Below are 15,986 nucleotides of genomic sequence, written 5' to 3'. Positions count from 1 at the left end.
TTGTATGAGCTGTTAGGGTTTATTTTTGACATTTATATCTTATATTTAGAGTGGAAAGTGTAAGGAGACAGACCTTCTACTGCAGAGAGAGGAGAGAACCCCAGAGCAGAGAGAGGAGAGAACTTGCAAGAAGAGACTTGCGAGAATTGCAAGTTGGATTCAAGCTCGAATCTTTGGGATTCACAAAGCATGCTCTAGCTGTGTGAGCCACCAGGTACTGATGCACAGAATTAACATGATATTGCAATTGTATAACATCTGCAGGGCTCTTTTTACACAACTAACACGACTAACAAAAGTGTAATCTCTGGATCTATTGTACTTAGTAGAATCCTTCATCTTTCATTTGTAATTTTTATGCCATTCAGGAGATTGCCCATTCTGCTCACCCTTGGCCTGAACAGTATGAGCAGTGGCTCCAGTTTCAGCGCCAACAAGATTAAGTCTTCAGCCCGGCTTTCCTGCGTAAGGGAAGCAGGTCCAAGAGTGAGTATCCATAAAAAACTCAATCGACTATTCCACATTTTTCACATCTTTTGAAGTTAAAAAAATTAATAATAGACAATCTACAAGCTCACAATGTTTCACATCGCGGCGCGTTGTGACATTGTAGATCGGCTATTTTCAAATGTCTTAATTGATTGATTTAAAGTGGTTGAACAGATTTTTATGCTATATTAACAAGTTTTGCTGGGGTCCCACTCATCTCTGTAGGCTCAAAGTACTTCAGTACGTCTGAAGAGAACCTGCTGACGGCCCAGTGTGACATAAGTGCCCTCCGAACCTCATGGAGCAGCCAGACGTCCGACGGAGCCCAGGAGTTCAGCGGAGGATCCTCCAGAGCATCTACTACTCCTCTGAGCCTGCCATCATAGTGGCCAAGCCTCCGTTGGGGGTCAGCCTTCCTTCCCAAAACGCTGTGATGTGCCTCCAGAGCAGCGAGGCCTCCATCACCGAAGTGCACCCCCGGAACGGTCCGACTCTTCTAAAGATCAAGGTGGCCTTGACACAACCCGCTGGGGACCTGCGAGCTGTCACACAGGACCACAACGGCCGCTGTGGGAGGAAACATACTGTACCAAACCCTCTGAGACTGTATTAATGCCACCGCCAGAGACTCCTATACAGTACAGTTCAGTCTGTGGACACAGAGACGTCTGCTGTCCCTACACGACAGAAGCAAATACCAAAACATCACATTTGGCCAAATTGAAATTGCCCAGTTGTCCCCTTTGCATATGGACAGTGCACTATTCCACATGGGCGCATTTTGCAGTACGTTTATGAATGGCGATCAATCCTCCCTCTGCGCTGTTGTTGTCAGCAGCCATAATGATAATGACTCTGTAGCCGGACAGACGGGGGATGAGATTGAGAATGTGAACAGCAGCAGACTGATAGATGCCTTGGATATCCAGAGTCCTGCTCACTTCATACTGGCCGTCTCGGTCAGGCCAGTCCACTCCATGCAGGCCGGGCCCGGAACTCGCCGATGACCTTGCCACGCCTTCTCCTCTGAACCCTCTCAGTCAAACGAGACTGCTGTCTGCCATGATGCTCAACAAGATGATGCCCTGTCTGAAGGCCTCTGTCTGAAGGATTACCAAACACTTGCTGAACAATCCTCAGTAGAAACTACAGGACAACTCTCAGTGCATGACGATGTTTCATCAGAGAATCAACTCATTACGAGCACCAGGATACAGGGAGAGTGGGCACCGAAACATTGTGGGCACCTTAATGTTAAATTGGATTTTTTTTGCTAAATGTTAAAATAAAGAATTTGGAAAATGGTCTAAAGTAATGTAAAGTATAGAGGATCTGAACATGCTTGAACATTTGACATTTAAGGCCTAATACTTCTATAATTGCAACAAACCTGTGACCAGCCAATCACATGGGCAAAAACCAGAAGACTTTAGGTCTGATAATGATGTACCGTGCATGTTCAAATCATGTATACTTCACATTACTTTCAGACCATTTTCCAAATTCTTCATTTTATACATTTTGGAAAAAGATAGTCAATTTAATATTGAGGTGCCCACAATGTTAGATGCCTACTCATCCTGTTACCCTTCTTCATGCTCGTCTGGACTGATTTACAGTCATATAAATCAGTCCATTTCTTTTTTCTTATAAATATCTTTATTTTGTATCACGTATCACATTGTTTCTTTTTCTCCCCTTCCCCTATCTCTCCCCCACATTGTTATTGCTGTCATATTTTCCTTTCCAAAAAGAAATCAGTCCATTTCTAATCAGTTGTATGTATATATTGTTGTGTATATATATATTATCTATTATTGTATTGTATATAGTTTTCTCTTTCATTAAATATAGAACTGACATTTTGGAGTCATAGTGAATTTATTCACATTAATATATCCCAACATAATTAATATATTGTAAGATCTAAGATACAAGCAATCAGTGAAGTAAAAAAGATCTAGCATACCTCACAGCATGTGAATTGCAAAAATCGTAGTAGGAGAGATCAGACATACTCTTCCATACTAGTGAAATAGAGAAGGCCAGATTACAATGGAACCTTATGACAATCTATTACTGGCCTTTATAGGTTGCAATTCAGTTAAACGTACACAAATTGTTTTGGGTACATTCATACTGAGAATATAAGTTTTGCAAAGAAATAATAATGCAGAACAATCATACAAGTACTAAGGGAACATTACAAAATGAGAGGAGTAGAGGGGAATGAGTTTGAATGACCAACTATAAACATTAAGCTCTACAAGCTGTCAAAGAAAAGGTCTCAAATCTAAATCTATGTTAAGGCCATTAGGGGCAAGGGTGTTGAGAGTGGAGATCCAGTAGGCCTCTCTCTTCAGAAGTGCTCTGTCAAGATCCTCACCCGCTCTTCTGTTATGTTGTTAAAATTATTCACACATTTTCAAAGAACTTTGTAGATCAGCTATTTTCAAATAGCTGACAAAAGTGGATAAACTGATTTTGATGCTACATTAACTAATTTTGCTGCAGGACCCCCAATGGTCCCCACTTTGAGAACCACTGATGTACAGGATATATGCATACAATACCAATTGGTATGATTGAAGGAGAGGAATAATCGACCGAAATAATATTTCTGAACCTTTTTGAGGAGTTTATAACAACACTGTAGATAAAGTGTAGTATAGTGTTATACTGGTATTCAAATAAGATAGCTTGCTGATAAATGGGTAGATTTGTAAGGAGTCTATTTCCTTATTCTAAATCACAGGAGACCTGAGGCATACATTGGATTTGTCTGTTTTGGAATTCCTCTCAAATTTGACTAAACATACAGAACAAATGATATTACTTTCCTTTTCACACAGTAATCTGGCCAGGCCAATCTGAGCTTTGTACTGTGAAAATGTGGAGCTATTGAGAGATCATAATTATGTTATTATCTGAACAAAGTTAATTTACTGTTGGACAAACAATGCTATCACCTGACATAAATAAAATATATGTGCTTTAATATGAGACAGTTGGAATTAAATGTTTCACTTTCATTGCATCATAGTAGCCAACTTACTGTATGTCATAGATTGGCCTCACAATATTCTGACATTACATGTACCAACGATCAGAAGAGCTAATTGTTGCCATCTTGAGTTGTATTTATTTTTTTTTTATTATTTATCTAGATTGTTTTAATAGATTTGGGTCCAGATACCATTGTTTTGCTCTCCTCCCACTCAACACTCTGAGGCTTTGCAAAGACTATGTCATATGTCCAAATGTTAAATGTAAGTTTGTTAACACATAATTAACTTACCAAGTATTAAGAATAAATAAGGCAAGAACCTTATCATGGTGTCGTTGGTCAGAACACTGTGTGTCTGTGTTCAACAACTTTCCCCATCCAGTCTAGACTTTAAGTTAACTCAGCAGCCATATTGGACAGAAATAGGGCCTTTTCTTACTTCCTTCACAGATGTTACCGATACAATTGAGAGGGCTCTGTTCCATTCTGGTCAAACAGAGTCAGGGTGCTGATATTGTGCATGTTGGCTCACTGGAAACACTCTGCTACATCGGTTAACTTTGTCTCAAAATGTGGTCCAGGGACCTCATGGTTCCTGAGGGGGTTACATGGCCTCTTGCGGGTCCATTTGGTTCCATTTGTACACTCTCAGAGTTATGGGGGTCCTATCATGTCAGTATCATGATCAGTGCCATGGTCACTCAGTATCATGTCTGTGTCTAGCCTGGAAACCAGACGAATCTGAAATTGCAAAAAAAATAATTGCCCTCGGCCGATTTGGTCTGGCACCGCTCAGTTGGGATTTCGCTCCCTCTGGCAAATATTGTACTTTTACTCCACTACAATTATTTGAAAACTTGAGTTATACTAGTTACTTTGAAGATTTTGAATAGTATTACAAAACGTACATCAACCCTATATAATACTGGCTTGTAGATCTGCTATTTTCAAAATATTTTTGTATACATATTGAACTTGTGAAATGGAACATTCTGCATAATGAGTACTTTTACTTTTGGTACTTTAAGTATATTTGAATGCCAATACCTTTTTACTTTTACTCAAGTATGTTTTGGATACCAGACTTTTACTCGCAACAAAGTTGCCACATTGTGGTATTGATACTTTTACTTAAGTAAAATACTTCTTCCACCACTGTCTATTCTATAAAGTTGAAGTTGTCTCTCTGAGGGTCTGTCTGGATAAAATGGCCATATATGGACATGCCTGACATCACAGTACTACCATCGCAGTACTGACGTCATAGCTGACTGACATAGACTGGCCCCAAACTGCTGTCCACTACCCAGACAAACATGGATACTCACACATTAGTATGTTTCACATAGCCTGCTATTGTATGTTTGCACTGCATATTTTCACATAAATAGTTTGCAGGGGGCATCAGTGCTATATAGAATAGCACTAGGCCTATATACAATAGCACTAGGCCTATATGTGTGATTTCTATTTATGTTAGTAAGTAATAATAATGGATGACAGATGTATTGTATGTCTTTGGAAACCTATTAAGCACACGTTTAGATTATTTCTCGTTATGACCACAAGGCGGCAGTGTTGGTTAGGCCACTTTCTTCCACAGGCTGTCTTTGCTTGATATTTATATTCCTTCAGTCAACACAACTTCACATTCTATCTCTTTCTTTGATAAACCATCTTAACACTTCAGTTATTCGGGTGTCAAAGGGAGTATATGGTAGTCAGCTGACACTGACATCAATCTTGACCTTCACACTTCTGCTTCAAAACCTCACATTAACATATTAATTTAATTTGTAACATGTAGTCTATTCCACTATTTCACTCCCATACCCAGGCCTGCATGGAGGCAGTATGGTTAATAGTTGTTTTGTGTCATCAGTCAAACCTCAAGCCTGAAATAAAACCTTTCTAAATCTCAGACAGATATTTTTCTACACTTGATATCGCCAATCTTCAGTTACAGGAATGAAGAGCTTTGCATAGCTTATATTTCAACACTAAAGCCAAAGAGAAGAAAATAAAGAGATGAAGCTTGATATATGATTATCATATAAAATGCATTATTTATTACACAAGCTAGAACAAACTTAAACTGCTTCTTAAACATAGGTAAAAAAAACTTAACACTACAACAGTTATGGTCTATTTTAAAGAAAACATTGATCTATAAAACAATAAAACACTTAAGTAAGAAATAAAAGCTCAAACCATAGTCAATGTACAACAATATTATTTACAGAAATGATAAAAAAACGAAAAATAATTAATAATACTCAATTTGCAAAACAACACTTTCCCATTTACAAACAAAGATCATGAAAGCATTTTCTGTACAAAATAACATGACTATACCGTTGAAGTTTATTTAAAACAAAATATGAAAGCATTACTGTAAAATAAAACTACTCAAAGTAAAGGGTGACTGGTTGTCTAAGACTAGGACCCATCTCGCAGTGGCGTCCGATAAGAGCTTAACCGAAATATCTAACCTGTGTACTGAAGTAAATACTGAAGTATACAAAAGTGCAAATTACAAAGTAGATTCTCTTTTTAATACCAAAGCATGGCTGTATTTAAATATAGAACATCTCCCCAAAAAATGTAAAGAAACCAAAAAATACATTTTCAGAAATAGTGAAAATAGCAGATCAAAAGCTCCCAACGCGTTGTGAGCTTGTAGATCAGCCATTTTCACTAAGATTGAAAAAGGGCATAAATTGTCAATTCATAATATATTTTTGTATGATTGCTTCCTAGAAATGTAAAGGTATTGTAAAATTTCTATTTGAAATGTAGTGCAGTGAAAGTCAAGTGCTGGCAAATAAAAACGACTCCAAAAAAATGTATTGGGTACACTACTCAAGTAAAAGTCCTTTGTTACTGTCCATCAATGCCAGTGTGGCTGAAAAGTCCTGAAGTTCGCAGAAACGGTAGCTAGTTGGGAGATTCTGGAGGCACTTGGCAGACGACCTTCATCGTTGGCCGGGTCCAGGTCTCTTGGTGGCGAATCTGGCGATGCCTGATGGTCTCTGTGCATGGAGAAGAAACACAGGTGTTAGTATCAATGTCCAGCCCTTTCTCAACTACAACACGTAAATATCTTACTAATCAAAACCATATGAAAAAAGCATACATAGAGTAAGCATACATCGCCATAACTAAGATAGTTACTAGTTACATATTACGTATTCAAACAATATGTCACGAAATAAATAAATAATTATTCATTGATAACTGCAACACAACATTTATTTCACAACATTGTATCCTTGTTTTTATTTATTTTAATTTCATCAAGGTGGGAGCTTACCAATATGTACATATTGTACATAAGACTTGTGCAGATACAAGATGCAATACCCAACTATGATACTTATGGCTATCATATAATGATTTTGAGTTCAAATTAAGCTCGGTTTGATGCTTGTATACGTCAGTAAGCTCCCTCCTTAATTAAATTAAAATATAAAAATAAAAACAAGAATAATATTTCGCAATTTAATCTCGAGTTGTAGTGAATAACAAATTAGAACATTTGGTGATTTACACATTGTTTGAATACATAATTTGTGTACAATATAACAAGTTACTATATGTCACTTAAGGTGAAGTTACTATATGAACGTTTTGCCAACCCACCTTCCTCCGGATCATCCTGCGGTTGGTGGGAGCATCAACGACGATGCACGTCCTTCTGCTGGAGATGTAATCTTCATCGATCTGTTGGAGAAAATGTAGTGATTTGTAACTTGAGCTGATTTGCTTCATAAATTAAACAAAATAAACTTCAGACATAGTTTTAAGTGGAGGTAAATGTACACACATGCCACATCACTGGTCAATCGCTTTAATTCAACAGGCAACACTGTTTTTAACTATTTCACAATTACAGACAAACTCATGGATGCTTTTTTCCATGTCTCTGCTTGCCGCTTAACCACACATGAACTAAATTCAGAAACACAACAAATAGCGTTTGGGGCAACTGGGCAAGCATTCGGCAAAAATAGAAATTGTACATGCTCACAACGTGTCGCGTTGGGAACTTGTAGATTGGCTATTTTTGGCAAAGAGATTTAGTGCTTTAGAGGAGGAAAAGGAGGGGGGGGGGGGGGGGGGGGGGGGGGAGTACAGACCCCTAACTCCAACGTACGGTTGGTTAAAGGTTTGTTGAATGTGAGCTTAGCCTAGTTTAGCTCAACTCTTGGACTTGAGACCAAGAACCAACTCCAATCAATAGTAAGAAAATGCAACCTTAAAAGAGATAGTTCACCCAAAAATGACTTATTTTCTATCAATTACACACCCCATGAAGCCTTGAATTCATGAAGATTTTTTTGTCGCATTCCTAAGCTAATAATTTGATGACTGGCGGAAAGATGCTAATGTCTCGGTAGTTGACACTTTGAGTCTCCTAAATCTCCATGAATTCAAGTCTCCATGGCGTGTGTAACTATACCTTTAATTTTCTTCAAAGATGGATGACTGGTCTAACTAGACTAAACCATGTAACTGATGTATTTATCAATTAATTAATTTCTCTATTGTAGAGATCTGTAGTAAAGGTGTACTTACCAGAAGGTGGTGTCTGGCTAGTGGCCTTTCGCCTCTGCAGGCTACTCCTTGGCCGCAGTCTCCTTTGCAGTCTTCTCTTCCTCCGCAAATCCCTTCTGGCCTCGTGTTGTTGCCCGTGTTCTGAGAGTTGCATTTCTGCCGGAGGAAGCTTTGCATGCTCCTGCAAAAAGTGTGAGATGGGAATAAGCAGAGTAAGAACGAACTCCAGTCAATAAACAACAAGGTCACATACATAGAGTGCAGAGAGAACAATGTACTGTAGTGCCTCAAAGAAACTAGGATTCCAGGTAAACAATGAACCTAGCATCTGTGTATACCAAGGGTTCCCAAACCTTTCAGGCCACGACCCCCCCAAAATAATCATATTTGAACAGCCCACCCCACCCTGACAAGCACTTGGAATTGTAGGCAGTATACATTTAGTTTGACTAGGTTCCACAGATAAACTTTGTGAAAATAGCCGAACTATAAGCTCACAACGCCTCGCAGTGTGAGCTTGTAGATCGGCTATTTTCATAATGTTTGCCTCTTTCTTAGGTAATATTTGACAATTTGGCCAATTTCGTATTAGAAAGGTCTTAAAAGTCATTAAATAGAAACGTGCAGATACACTGTATATACTTATACTGCATGTTGGTTTGTTTACTGTTGAGTGAGAAAACAATGTTGCACATTAAGATAATCGGGGTCCCGACCCCCAGTTTGGGAACCACTGGTCTATACAACATGCTATAGTATCTAGATAACATTCTTAAACATTTGTGGTCAAGAAAAACAAATGTATTAAAAATAAAACAACAAAACCATGAGAACAAGTGACCAAAATGTATCTACATACTTGAACCAACCAGATCCAGTTCCTTGCTTCTTCTTGGCAACGGTAACCCTCTTCCTGGCGGTGACCTGTGGGGGAGGAGAAACAGAGGAGTCAGTTTCCGTGTCTGAATCGTCGGTTAAACACGGAAACCAACTCACCTGTGGCTGAGTGGTTGCTTCTCCCGGTGAGGCATCCTTCACTGGCACCCTCCTCAGTATCGCCCTGGGATTCTGGTCATCGACCACGGTGCACGTCCAGTTGTATTGAGCGTCCTGTGTGAGGAAATGCATACATTGGTAACTTGAGCTAATTTTCTTCAGGAAATTGAAGCCCATTGAATTTTGTTTTAAATAATAGTGTTTTTTGTGTAATGTTTCTTTCTACAGTTAAACTCGTGGATGCTTTCTTCAAGTCTCTGCTTATAGAGTTCCAAAAATAGGCAGTCTACAAGCTAATGTATACATTTTGTAATAATCTAAATCTACAAAGTAGTAACTAAAATGTAATAATTGTAGTAGAGTAAATATTATTTGGCTGTGAAACATGGTGGAGTAGAAGTATTAAAAAATGGACATACTCAAGTAAAGTAAAAAAGATTCCTCTGGGGCGCTGTTGAGCAAACCATGGAGTAAGACGTGGATTTGCGAGCTCCGCAGAACGTGTAATTAAATAATGATTTGAACGGCACAAAACTTAGTTCACTGCGACATACTAACTTTGTAAGCTTGAATAAGTACTTGGATTGTTTCTCAACCGAAAATATGGCTCAGAAGAGCACCAGACGACAGACTACACAGTCTACACTCATGGCGTCGCTGAGGCCTACTTCACCAGCTGTAGCCTCAGTCTCGAGTGATAAGGATGCCGGCTCGGGAGTCGCGGCTGCGGCTCTCAGCACGGAGGATTTCAAACGTGAGCTACTCTCTTCTCTTCGCTCAGACTTTGTAGATATGATGAAAACAGAGTTCAGAACGGTCTTAGAGAGCGAAATGGCGACGATTCGAAATGATGTTCATGCAATTAAGACAGGATTTGAAGAGTTTAAATCGGTAATTAATACTGATCTAGCCTCAGTGCGCAACACCCTTGGCGACGCTGAGCACAGCTGGTCAGGCTGCTCTGATGACATCACAGCACTGCAGGGTGAGATTAAACGACTGAATTCTGTGACTGACTCCTTGCTGAATAAATGTGACGACCTTGAGTCAAGGTCAAGACGACAGAACGTGAGGATACTGGGGGTACCAGAGGGTCCCCACAATAGCTCTCCTATCTTCGTGGCAGATCTACTACAGAAAGCATTCCAATTGGGGGACAAGGTGATGGTGGACCGCTCACACAGGACCTTCCAGCCGGTACCCAAGCCAGGTCAGCCGCCTAGAACCATCATAGCACGCCTCCACTACGCCGCTGACTGTGTTGAGATACTACGTCTTGCCAAGACACATCAGAGGCTTAAGGTAAATGACATGACTATTTCTGTCTTCCCTGACCTTCCTGCTCGGGTGGCCAAAGCCCGCGCTGCCTTCAATGATGTGAGGAATCTACTCAAAGGTCTACCCGGGGTCCGGTATGGCATCACCCATCCCGCCCGATTCCACATCACCTTCAACGGCGTGGAGAAGGTCTTCCTGGACTCCAGGGAGGCCCAGTCCTACACCATACAGACCATCATTCCTCAGACAACTCGAGCAGGCAACACTTCACCCCGAGCGAGCAGCACGTCACCTCGAGCGAGCAACACGTCACCCCGACCGGGCAACACGTCACCTCGAGCGAGCAACACATCACCCCGACCGGGAAGCACATCATCTCGAGCAGGCAACACGTCACCTGAGCCACCTCCATAGCTTATTTAGGCTTACATAAGAATAACCAGCACAAGCTGACTTTATTATTATTCCTTCATTCACCCCTTTTGCTACTTTGATACAGGTCTACTCAGTTAAGCCTCATACAGGAGAGGGGGCTCTTTAATATTGTAAATTTCCAAGGCTATTGTGTGTGTGTGTGTGTGTGTGTGTGTGTGTGTGTGTGTGTGTGTGTGTGTGTGTGTGTGTGTGTGTGTGTGTGTGTGTGTGTGTGTGTGTGTGTGTGTGTGTGTGTGTGTGTGTGTGTGTGTGTGTGTTGTGGTGTACTTTTTGTCTAGAATAGGCTTTTGTTTATTTTCATTTATATTATTTTGATCTCTATTTAGATATCTATCTTACTAGTTATGACCCTACAGCCAGTGGCTTTGTTATAAATATCTCATTTATCATAATTCTATTTTATTTGTATTATTCCTCTCCACTTCGGATGGTTGTATAATATACAATCTGAGAGCACTGTACACGACTTTCTTTTTTGAAAAGTTCCTACTCTTTTCCTTTATTTTAAAATATTTGGACATTGATCATTAGCGGTGCTCTCTAATGCTGTGAGTGGACATACATTTTTAGATATTTCTAAATCCTGATCATTGGACTGTCATTGTTCACGGCTTAATGCTCATCTTAAGGGTCTTTTATTTTATTCTATTTATTTATTTTCCTCCCTTCTGGGTGAGGCTGAGATCTCTGTATAGGGGTTGATTTTGTATTTATTTTTGTATTCATTTTTCTACTCAATGTTGACATTTTTCAGCTTTGTGATCTAATAGTTTTTGTGATCTATCTAAGATATATTCACCAATGTTTATCGCAGATTGGGCCTTTACAGTTTAATAAGAATTGTTCTTCGGACCGCGGTGGGTTCAGCAATCCTCCAGTTTTGCATAGCGGTTTCCCTGTTTTTCTAGCACTCATTATGTGCTTTTCCTTCTCTAGTGTAGAGAGGGATAGTGCGATCTCCCACGGATTGGGAGACCAGCACAGGGGTTTAGGTTCCCCTTTTTCCACCCGTTTTTTCTTTTTCTCCTTTTTGTCTTTTGCTAAATGTGTTTTTATTTTTTATATATGCCTTTTCACTTTTGAACGATTAAGCTTGAGGGTTACAGTCTATCTAGATTTGATGCACCTGATTTTATTACATAATTTAGAAACGCATTATGGTGTCTCCTAATGTTGGTACTCTAGGTTCAATTCGATTTATTAGTTGGAATATTAAGGGGATCCACCATCCAATTAAACGTACTCGTGTATTTACACATTTGAAATCTCTGGGTGCAGAAATTATGTTTTTGCAAGAAACCCATCTCCGTACATGTGATAACTCTAAACTTGAGAGGGGTTGGATAGGACAGATTTTTTGTTCTAAATATGGTGATAGATCTAGGGGTGCAGCCATACTGATTAAGAAGGGAGTTCCTTTTGTTCCAACTTCAGTGATTGCAGACAATAACGGCAGATACATAATTGTTTCTGGGAATCTTTTTGGCTCACAGGTTGTACTGGCTAATGTTTATGGACCCAATTGGGACAATCCACAGTTTTTCTCTCGTTTTATAGCAAAGCTACCAGACCTTCACACGCACTATCTGATCCAGGCCGGGGACTGGAACCTCGTGCAGAACCCAGGTTTAGATAAATCCAGACCTAGGCCCGGCAGTACAATTTCCAAATCCGGTAAGGTTGTTTTGTCATTTATGGACTCGTATAAACTTACAGATCCTTGGAGGAAGGCTAATCCCACAGCTAAACAATACTCATTTTTTTCACATGTTCACCGTTCATTCAGCCGAATCGATTTCTTTCTTCTCGATTGTGGGTCTCTCCCGTTTGTCACAAACTGCCAATATCACAATATAGTAATCTCTGATCATAGTCCAGTTCAAATGGATATGTGTTTCCCCAACAGTATAGCGCCACAGCGTACCTGGCGATTGGATCCTTTAATGCTGGCCAGTGATAATTTCATAAAATTTTTGACTGACCAAATAGATACCTATCTGAATATTAATACTACCCTGGGGATGTCTTTTACTGTTATATGGGAATCTCTGAAAGCTTATCTCAGAGGACAGATCATTTCTTATTCGGCTTATGACAAAAAGAAACGCACAAAACGTATTACAGAACTGACCACTCAAATGGCTGAATTAGACCAAACATTTTCTATTGACCCTGATCCTGAATTATATAAAGAACGTTTACTGCTCCAAACTGAATTTGACAACTTATCGATAAGACACACTGAACAGCTTTTATTTAAATCTAGGCAAACTTTTTATGAACATGGCGATAAGTCAGGTAAACTCCTATCCCACCAACTTAAACAGGCAGCGGCGAGTAGAGCTATTCCAGAGATACGTGTAGCACCTGGTGAGACTTCCACAAATCCCAAAATCATTAATGATCAGTTCAGAGAGTTCTACAGTAATCTTTATACATCAGAGTCCAATGTTGACTCGTCAGAGATTAATGCCTTTCTTGACAAAATTAACATTCCAGTAATTGATCCAGTGGCTCAAGTTGGCTTTGAGGCTGCCATATCGAATGAAGAAATCACTCTAGCTATTAATTCAATGCATAATGGCAAGGCAGCGGGGCCAGATGGGTTTCCCATAGAATTTTATAAAGCTTTTTCCACAAAATTGGCCCCCATACTAAGTTCAGTATACCAAGAAGCGCTCCTAGCCAAGAGGCTGCCAGAGACCATGACACAAGCAACTATTTCGGTTTTGCTTAAAAAGGGCAGAGATCCTCTGGACTGTGGTGCCTATCGGCCTATTAGTATTTTATGTTCTGATTACAAAATTCTCACCAAGATCCTCTCTCAAAGGATCGACACAGTGATCCCTAATATTATCGCACCCGATCAAACCGGTTTTGTACCAGGCAGACAATCCTTTTACAATATGCGGCGACTTTTCAATGTGCTCTACTCTTCTCATTCAACCCTCCGGGCGGAAGCGGTGCTCTCGCTCGATTGTGAGAAAGCTTTTGATAGAATTGAGTGGAAATACCTTATGGCGGTACTAGAAAAGTTTGGATTCGGCCCATCATTTATTGATTGGATCAGATTACTTTATACCGCTCCTAAAGCTTCAGTGATAACCAATTCTATACGCTCAGATTACTTCTCGCTTCACCGCTCTGTCAGGCAGGGTTGCAGTCTTTCGCCATATTTATTTAATATCGCTATTGAACCATTAGCTATAGCACTCAGAGAAGAGGACAGGGTGTCTGGTATTGAGAGAGGGGGCGCTATACACAAGGTTTCGCTTTATGCTGATGACCTGCTCATATATGTTTCGAGCCCAATTGAATCCGTCCCTCCGCTCATAGACATACTCAATCATTTTGGCAAACTTTCAGGCTATAAATTAAATTTTTCCAAAAGTTTGTTCTTCCCTATTAACCAATTGGCCCTAGATCTCAGTTATAACAACCTCCCGTTTAAGTTGGAACTTCAGTCTTTTACCTACCTGGGGGTCATTGTCACTCGATCCTATAAGGACCTATATGTGCGTAATTTTAAACAGCTGTTAGACCGCACCAAATCAGATCTTGAGAGATGGGCTTCATTACCCGTCTCTTTAGCAGGGAGGGTTAACACAATTAAAATGACAGTTTTACCCCGTTTTCTGTATCTATTCCAAATGATTCCATTGTTCTTACCTAAATCCATGTTCCGGGATCTCAACAGCTGTATCTCTACCTTTATTTGGAATAAAGCCCGTCCTCGAGCCAAAAAAGCTCTTCTAGAGTTACCAAGGTCATCAGGAGGACTGGGGTTGCCTAACTTTATGTTTTATTACTGGTCAGCAAATATCAAAAAAATGATTTACTGGGTATCAGTTCATGAAAACAAACGTGGCCCGACTTGGGCCCTCATGGAATCACTTTCTGATCCTAGGGTTTCTCCGGTGTCCATGCTGAGCTCTGCACTTCCGGGTGGTACTATTACACACATTAGTAATCAGGTGATAAAAAGCTCTCTCAAAATCTGGCGCCAATTTAGAAATCATTTTGGTTTTAAAAACATGTGTGGCCATATGCCCCTGACTAACAATCATCTTTTTCCTCCCTCCCGGACGGACACAGCTTTTAAGACATGGCACTCCAATGGCTTGATATTTTTTTGCGATTTATTTGTAGATGGTACATTTGCCTCTTTTGAAATCCTTCAACAGGACCACGAGTTACCAAAATCTCACTTTTTTAGATACCTCCAAGTACGTAGTTTTGCTAGGGAACATTTTCCATTTCCGACAATGCCAGATAAGAGTATACTAGACACCATACTAGATTGGGACCCATACACCAAAGGAAGCGTATCTAATATATATAAGGCCATACAGGAGATTAAACCGCCTCTCTTGGACAGAACAAAACTAGCCTGGGAACAGGACCTAGGTATTGAGCTGGATGAGGATATCTGGGAGCGCTCTTTAAGACGCATTAATACCACCTCCCTGTGTCTCAGACACTGCTTGATCCAATTTAAAATACTTCATCGTTTGCATTTCTCGAGAGAAAAACTGTCCAAAATTTATCCTGATATAGATTCTACCTGTATTAGATGTAATCTGGAACCAGCCACTGTTGGCCATATGTTTTGGGGATGCACATCCTTGACTCAGTTTTGGAATAATATCTTTAATGCCTTCTCAACCATTTGTCATATTATAATTGAGCCCAATCCAATAACTGCTATATTTGGAGTTCCCAATGATGATGTACCAATTACCTCTCCTCAGGCCAACTTCATAGCATTCTCTTCACTTATAGCTCGGAGGCTTATTCTCCGCAATTGGAAATCAGATAAACCTCCAACATTTACGAGTTGGGTCAAGGATGTGCTGTCCTTTATACCATTAGAAAAGCTCAGGTACAACAGATACAAGTCTCGCCGAAAATTCATAAAGGCCTGGTCCCCTTTTATTGAGTTCACCCTTACTCTGTCTTTTCCTACAACTACTGAAAGTGATACTGTATTTTGACTCAATAAGTGTTTTCATTTTGTTCCTGTTTACTGTGGTTTCTAGAAATGCTGGTCGCTTCTCTAACTGTACTTGGATGTGTGGTACCCTATATTTGCCAAATGCATTGCTAACTGTCTGGTCTGGTTATGCTAAACCCCCTTAAGCTTATTAAGAACTTTTCCTTTTAATTTCAATTTTATTTATTTTTTGTCTATTTTGTTTTCAACTCGAACTTCAATTATTTACTG

This window comes from Gymnoscopelus braueri (assembly GCF_963280865.1).
Source record: "Gymnoscopelus braueri genome assembly, chromosome: 6".
Classification (NCBI taxonomy): domain Eukaryota; kingdom Metazoa; phylum Chordata; class Actinopteri; order Myctophiformes; family Myctophidae; genus Gymnoscopelus; species Gymnoscopelus braueri.
Note: the sequence above shows the minus strand (reverse complement) of the source record.